The sequence below is a fragment of the Electrophorus electricus genome, chromosome 3 (genome assembly GCF_041902795.1).
Source record: "Electrophorus electricus isolate QZ-2024a chromosome 3, ASM4190279v1, whole genome shotgun sequence".
Lineage (NCBI taxonomy): Eukaryota > Metazoa > Chordata > Actinopteri > Gymnotiformes > Gymnotidae > Electrophorus > Electrophorus electricus.
The window spans coordinates 19,929,491-19,936,990 of record NC_137499.1 but is presented as its reverse complement, the minus strand read 5'-3'; the positions used below and the strand labels follow the sequence as shown (position 1 = coordinate 19,936,990).

The window sequence follows — 7,500 nt, the reverse complement described above, 5'->3', positions numbered from 1 at the left end:
CATTAAAATGCTCACATTCGGGTGTAATTAAGCGGACTGATGTGTGTGTGGAGGGGGTAGATGTGCATGTGATTGAGCACTGTCCCCAGAACGTTCTCTCAGGATCCTCTCCCGTTCGTCTCCGGATCGTCTCCAGATCCGCATACAGGCCCGGTGCGCGCCGTCTCCGCCAACCTCTTCATTCGTATTCACGGGCACAAAAAGTTCAGGAGCGAAATTTGCGCTCTAACACGGGAGAGTGTGCCACTGTTTTCATCTGCTAATATTTCCCATCATCTTAATGAGGGAGAGTCATCCCTGATGGAGCGATTTGAATTTAAATGATATAATACTTGAGATAGCCTAATTCTCCCATACATATTTAATCTAACATATTATCTTTTTTCGTTCCCCGCGACGTTCTAATGTGAAAGGGCCGCTATTGAGCAGGGCCGTCAGAGCACGGCTCACTGTGATACTGAACACGGCTCACAGTGACACTGAGCAAAAGCCAGAGATCAGTAGGTGAGTTTTATCCACAGCTAGTTTTAACATGGCTTCATAAGCAGCTCTGCACCCTTCTGTTATTGTACCGGATGGCAGTGGTGGTCAGTATCACCGTTGGAGATTCTGTCTAGGTACAGCAGAGTCCCAAAGTGATGTAACACAAACGTTGGAGGAGGATTTGTACTGTCCTAACTCTGTACTGACACCATTGTGTGTGTGTGTGTGTGTGTGTGTGTGAGGGACACAGGTGCGGGAATGTGTTTTTGTGGGGGTTATTTTGCTTCTTTTTGTGCTGAGTGAGATAATTGAAACTACAGGAGGGTCTGAAATAAGAGATTTGCTCAATTAAGCAATGTAGCAGAGCTGAGAGAAGCACCTGCGTGTAACTGAGTCTCTCTCTCTCTCTCTGTATCTCTCTCTCTCTCTCTCTGTTTCACTCTCTTTCCTACTCTCTGTTTCTCCTGTGCAGACAGCATGGCTGATTGCCCTCTTGAGTGTGCTCTCTTCCGCACTCTCTCTCTCTCTCTCTCTCTCTCTCTCTCTGTCTGTCTGCCTGATCTGTTTACCCATGAGCAAAACACCTCGTCTGCTTAATCACTTGCGGAGCAATGCGGCGAGGTTGTTTGCAGACCATGCCCCTGGAGTCATGGGTGTAATGGCAGGTAAGGGAGGCGGAGTCATGGGTGTAATGGTAGGTACGGGAGGCGGAGTCATGGGTGTAATGGCAGGTAAGGGAGGCGGAGTCATGGGTGTAATGGCAGGTAAGGGAGGGGGAGTCATGGGTGTAATGGTAGGTACGGGAGGCGGAGTCATGGGTGTAATGGTAGGTAAGGGAGGCGGAGTCACCGGTGTAATGGCAGGTGAGGGAGGCGGAGTCATGGGTGTAATGGTAGGTGAGGGAGGCGGAGTCATGGGTGTAATGGTAGGTAAGGGAGGCGGAGTCACGGGTGTAATGGCAGGTGAGGGAGGCGGAGTCATGGGTGTAATGGTAGGTGAGGGAGGCGGAGTCATGGGTGTAATGGTAGGTAAGGGAGGCGGAGTCACGGGTGTAATGGCAGGTGAGGGAGGCGGAGTCATGGGTGTAATGGTAGGTGAGGGAGGCGGAGTCATGGGTGTAATGGTAGGTAAGGGAGGCGGAGTCACGGGTGTAATGGCAGGTCAGGGAGGTGAAGCCCTCACTGTAAATTAGAAGGCATTGCGTCTAACAATGGTGTATCATGTCTTTAAAGGTAACGATATGTCTGTATGTTTGCGTGTAACCTCCACGGAGCAACGATAACCCTTCAGTGGACAGCGCTGTGCTCCCTCTGTCTCTTTCACCTCCACCTGTGTCTCCACCTGAGTCTCCACCTGTGTCTCCGCCTGTGTCTCCGCCTGTGTCTCGTCCCTGTCCCGAGCCACGGCCGACATCCAAAGAGCCCAGGTCCGTTTGTTTCGTTCCAAGCGTGCTGCAAAGCACACCCACCTCCCAGTTTTCGGTGAGACCTCTGCCCCACAAACCCCCCCCAAAAAAACAGACGAAATACTCCCAAAAAAACTCTCGATCTTAACGTTCCCCATTCGGGATATATTAATATTCTCTAAGCTGGAATTTTATTTTATTTTTTTAACAGGGGATTGAAATAATGGATCGCACTTAAAAGGGGACGGGAGCTCGTTTTAGGTTAATACTGTAAGCCTGTTGGACCCAATTATTGGAGGTGCTTTGCCATTGTCATTTCCCGTCGCTCCTTGAGGAGATTACCAGCCGCTGCAGTAAAAGGCCTTCACAGGATCCAGAACTCCAACTGAAATTAAACTTGCGACCCCCGTGAGACGGTGACGTTGGGCGACTCGGACATCATCTGAAACAATCAGGAAACGCTGGAAAAACACGGCTGTTCACGTGCCTTTTCATCTCCACAGCAAGACTGAAAACTGAGGAGAAAGAGTGTGGTAAGTTGCGATTTCGTGCAACAGTTACAGGACAGCTAGCGTTACTTGCATTACAGTCAGTGTTACTGTTGTTACAGTCTGTTACAGCCAGTGTTACTCGTGTTACAGTCAGCATTGCTGTTGTTACAGTCAGTGTTACAGCCAGAATTACTCGCGTTACAGTCAGCGTCGCTGTTGTTACAGTCAGTGTTACAGCTAGTGTTACTCGCGTTACAGCCAACGTTACAGTCAGCGTTACAGTCAGCGTTACTGTTGTTACAGTCAGTGTTACAGCCAGCGTTACTGGCGTTACAGTCAGCATTACTGTTGTTACAGTCAGTGTTACTCGCATTACAGTCCCAGTCAGCTGTCCTTGGATGTAGGACAGATGTTTCGGGCACAGGGTCGCCCAGTAGGACAGATGTTTCAAGTTCAAGTTCTAGTTTGGTTTATTTGTCACGTCATACACGGTATAACTCACAGTGAAATGGTTTGAGAATGCTCTGTCTAAACTGAGGGAAAAGAACGGGTACATAAGGAAATATATATATATATATATATATATATATATATATATATATATATATATATATATATATATATATATACAAAAAATATATGTATACAAAAAATATATATAACAATGTATGTACAATATATGTATAATATGTATAAATACACAATGTATATATGGATATGTACACGATGTACAGTTCCAGCTTACAAATTTACAGATTTATAGTCAGTTTCCCTGATTCAGGGCTCAAATGGCCTGTGGGAAGAAGTTCCTCTTCAGTCTCTCTGTATTGGTCTTCAGGGAGCGAAAGCGCTTCCCTGACCTCAACAGAGACACGAGCCTATTTCGGACACAGTGTCGCCCGGTAGGACAGATGTTTCGGACACAGGGTCGCCTGGTAGGACAGATGTTTCGGACACAGTGTTGCCCGGTAGGACAGATGTTTCGGACACAGGGTTGCCCGGTAGGACAGATGTTTCGGACACAGGGTCGCCCGGTAGGACAGATGTTTCAGACACAGGGTCGCCCGATAGCACAGATGTTTCGGACACAGTGTCGCCCGGTAGGACAGATGTTTCAGACACAGGGTCGCCCGGTAGGACAGATGTTTCGGACACAGTGTTGCCCGGTAGGACAGGCTGGCGCTGGGCTGCTGTCCTCAACACAGCGCCGCAACAATCAGGACACACTTTTACTTTGTATTCCATCTCCCAGTACCTGAACAGGACAGAGGACAGGACATTGTTTCTGGATTATTAATAGTATCACTCTCTTAAATGGCATTCCACGGGAGTCTTCCTGGAAGGCCTTTGCATGGGTTGGATCAGTTATGGGTGTATCTGGACATATCCGGACGTGGGCTGGATCAGTCATGGGTGTATCCGGACATATCCGGACGTGGGCTGGATCAGTCATGGGTGTATCCGGACATATCCGGACGTGGGCTGGATCAGTCATGGGTGTATCCGGACATATCCGGACGTGGGCTGGATCAGTCATGGGTGTATCCGGACATATCCGGACGTGGGCTGGATCAGTCATGGGTGTATCCGGACATATCCGGACGTGGGCTGGATCAGTCATGGGTGTATCCGGACATATCCGGACGTGGGCTGGATCAGTCATGGGTGTATCCGGACATGGGCTCCCATGACTCTCCACTCTCTGTCAGCAGTTGATGGTTTGCAGATCACCTTTCTGTTCCCACCGTTCTCTCTCTGCTTTCACACACACACCCTGAATTCCTTTAAAACATGTAAATAAAATAAAATACAAAATAGATATATAAAATTCTTGGTGGGTATAACTGCCATTATATAGTTTTTCCAAAGCAGTGCAAAATGTTAAGTGACAACAGAAAAGAAGGATTACTTACTAATCACATCTGAGTAATTGCATACATAAATGAATACAATAAGACAAGCCACTCTGACACAGAGCGTCTAAAGGCATCCTAGAAAGATGCAAATTCCTTAAATATAATTCCTAACATCAGGTACAGATGGGACACACTTAGCTGCCATGGTCAGTACCACTCTCTTGCTCTCTTTCTCTCTCACTCACATACATTCTCTCTGTTTCTTTCTGTGGCAGCTAGTTCCCTTGGGCTAAGCACATCTTCAGTGGAACCACCTTAACACTTACTGCAGGACATTTCTCTTTGTTAGTCTCTCTCTCTCTCTCACACACACACACACACACACACACACATTCCCTCCTCCTCTCCAATGCTCCCCACAAAAAAACCCTGGAGTGTGCATCGTTCATGGGTCATTACTTTTCAAAGAAATTTAAGCGCGGGACGCCATTTAATTTTTCCGAATGTATTCCGTCATTAGGAATCTTAGCTGTCAGAGCAATGCCATTTTCAGTGTGATATGTTTGTTGCCTCATTTCTTTTAATTTTACCTCCATTAGCTTAATTCTTTTTTAATATTTTCATCTAACGAACTTTACAGTCCATTTTGTTTGAGTGTGAGCTAAGCGAGTTTTATGAACCAGACAGTTGGTTTTCCCATTTAGCAGGAGGTAGCCACAGCAACCCTCTGCTTCCGTCAGCTTATTTTTGGCACCTTAGCTTGCGGTTCTGCGTCTGTGCCTTGATTATACAAGCAAACAACTGTATGAAGTTCATTAAAAATAAGCGGCAGCTAATTAACCTGAACTACAGACAAACCGCCACTCCAAGATCAGTCCAGAACGTTCTGAATCTCTGCCTCAGTCTGTATCATACTGAATCTCTGCCTCAGTCTGTATCATACTGAATCTCTGCCTCAGTCTGTATCATACTGAATCTCTCCCTCAGTCTGTATCATACTGAATCTCTGCCTCAGTCTGTATCATACTGAATCTCTGCCTCAGTCTGTATCATACTGAATCTCTCCCTCAGTCTGTATCATACTGAATCTCTCTCCTTCTCTCCATCTCTCTCCCAGGCACCTTTTACTAATGTCTTTACTAAAGCCAGAAATGACTTCCACTATGATCACCTTGGGTATAGCCCACTGATGACTACCTTACAAGTGATTGCTGACATCTGGTCTTAATGATGTTATACTCTCTCTCTCTCTCTCTCTCTCTCTCTCTCTCTCTCTCTCGCTCTCTCTTTCTCTCTCCCTCGCTCTCTCGCTCTCTCTCTTTCTCTCTCTCTCTCTCTTGCTGTCTCTCTCTCTCTGGGCGTAATTGTGCATCTGGCATCACAATTTCATAAAGGTTGCTTTTTTACCCTACTTATCAGAAAGGTAAGACATTTAGACACTCCATGTTTGACATTTATCCAGAGCCTTTGAGTATATCTTTACTCGCCTAAGACATCAACTGTGTGTGTGTGTGTGTCTCATGTAATGTTGTTTGGCTTTCATCAAGCTCTGAATTGTGTCTATACAAAGCTTGTATTTACTCACAGGTTGAGAGATACACCATTAAAACGTTGTATTTACCCACAGGTTCAGAGATACACCATTCAAACGTTGTATTTACTCACAGGTTGAGAGATACACCATTAAAACGTATTTATTCACAGGTTGAGAGATACACCATTAAAACGTTGTATTTACCCACAGGTTCAGAGATACACCATTCAAACGTTGTATTTACTCACAGGTTGAGAGATACACCATTCAAACGTATTTACTCACAGGTTGAGAGATACACCATTAAAACGTTATATTTACTCACAGGTTGAGAGATACACCATTAAAACGTTGCATTTACCCACAGGTTGAGAGATACACCATTAAAACGTTGTATTTACTCACAGGTTGAGAGATACACCATTAAAATGTATTTACCCACAGGTTGAGAGATACACCATTAAAACGTTGTATTAACCACAGGTTGAGAGATACACCATTAAAACGTTGTATTTACTCACAGGTTGAGAGATACACCATTAAAACGTTGTATTTACTCACAGGTTGAGAGATACACCATTAAAACGTTGTATTTACCCACAGGTTGAGAGATACACCATTAAAACGTTGTATTTACTCACAGGTTGAGAGATACACCATTAAAACGTTGTATTTACTCACAGGTTGAGAGATACACCATTAAAACGTTGTATTTACTCACAGGTTGAGAGATACACCATTAAAACGTTGTATTTACTCACAGGTTGAGAGATACACCATTATAAAAAGCCCTCCAAGCCCTTTGTTCATGTAATTTGCCTAATTATTTTGTATCAGCAGACAGAGCAGATAAGTTTCTCTATTCAGATCCTTAGGGACCGTTCCAGTTTTATTTATTTCAATATCTGTCATTCGTTATCATTTTTAACCAATTTCCATCTCGCAGTGTCCGGCAATATTAGCCGACTGGGCAGGGGTGGTACAATGGAGGAAAAACCAATTAACAAATTAGGGAATTAAATTGAAAATTCTCAGAGTAAGATACACATTACAGTGTTGAGACTGAACAGGCATTAGAGCAACAGGGTGGTAGCAGAGTGTGTGTGTGTGTGTGTGAGAGAGAGAGAGAGAGAGAGAGAGAGAGAGAGAGAGAGCAAAGAGTTCCTGGGGAGAATAATCCAACCATAATTCCACATGGAGCTGCCATCTCTAATATGCCCCCCCCTTCTCTCTCTCTCTCTCTCTCTCTCTCTCTCTCTCTCTCTCTCTCTCTCTCTCTGGTTAATTACTGGGGAGGCTGGGTAGTTCTCCTCCCCAGACACACTGTCACGTGTGTCTGCAGGGTGGTGGGGGGTTGCTGTGTGCCCGCGATGCCATCGGGATGGGTGTTACGCTCTCCCCCGCCTGATTAGGGCAAGTGTCCCAGGAAGGCCTCTGCCCCCACACTCCCTCACACTCCCCCACACTCCAACTCTAACCCCAAACCTAGGTCACACTGGCCCGTTTAGCCTGGTCCCTGGCGGAGAAAAGGCCAGTCTCTCTCTCACTCACACACACACACACACACACACAAAACCCATGTGCACATTTAGAGTGGAGTAATTAGAGCTCTTTACATAAGACCCTCCCTCAGACCCACCCATCCAACCCTGGCCTCCCCTGCCCCACCCCCAAACACACCTCCTGACTGACTCTACTACTCATTTCACACCCCACTCTGCTCCAACAGCC

General features: G+C 45.8%; 1 long non-coding RNA gene across 1 annotated transcript in view; it reads left to right on the top strand.

Annotated features, from left to right (window-relative positions):
- LOC145656948 (uncharacterized) overlaps positions 1 to 7,500 on the top strand; it is a 32,216-nt gene that overhangs the window by 2,082 nt on the left and 22,634 nt on the right. The window contains exon 1 of the long non-coding RNA XR_014122628.1: positions 1 to 2,421. This exon is cut by the window's left edge and continues 2,082 nt beyond it. This is a non-coding gene — a long non-coding RNA (uncharacterized LOC145656948). The remainder of the gene's footprint in view (positions 2,422 to 7,500) is intronic.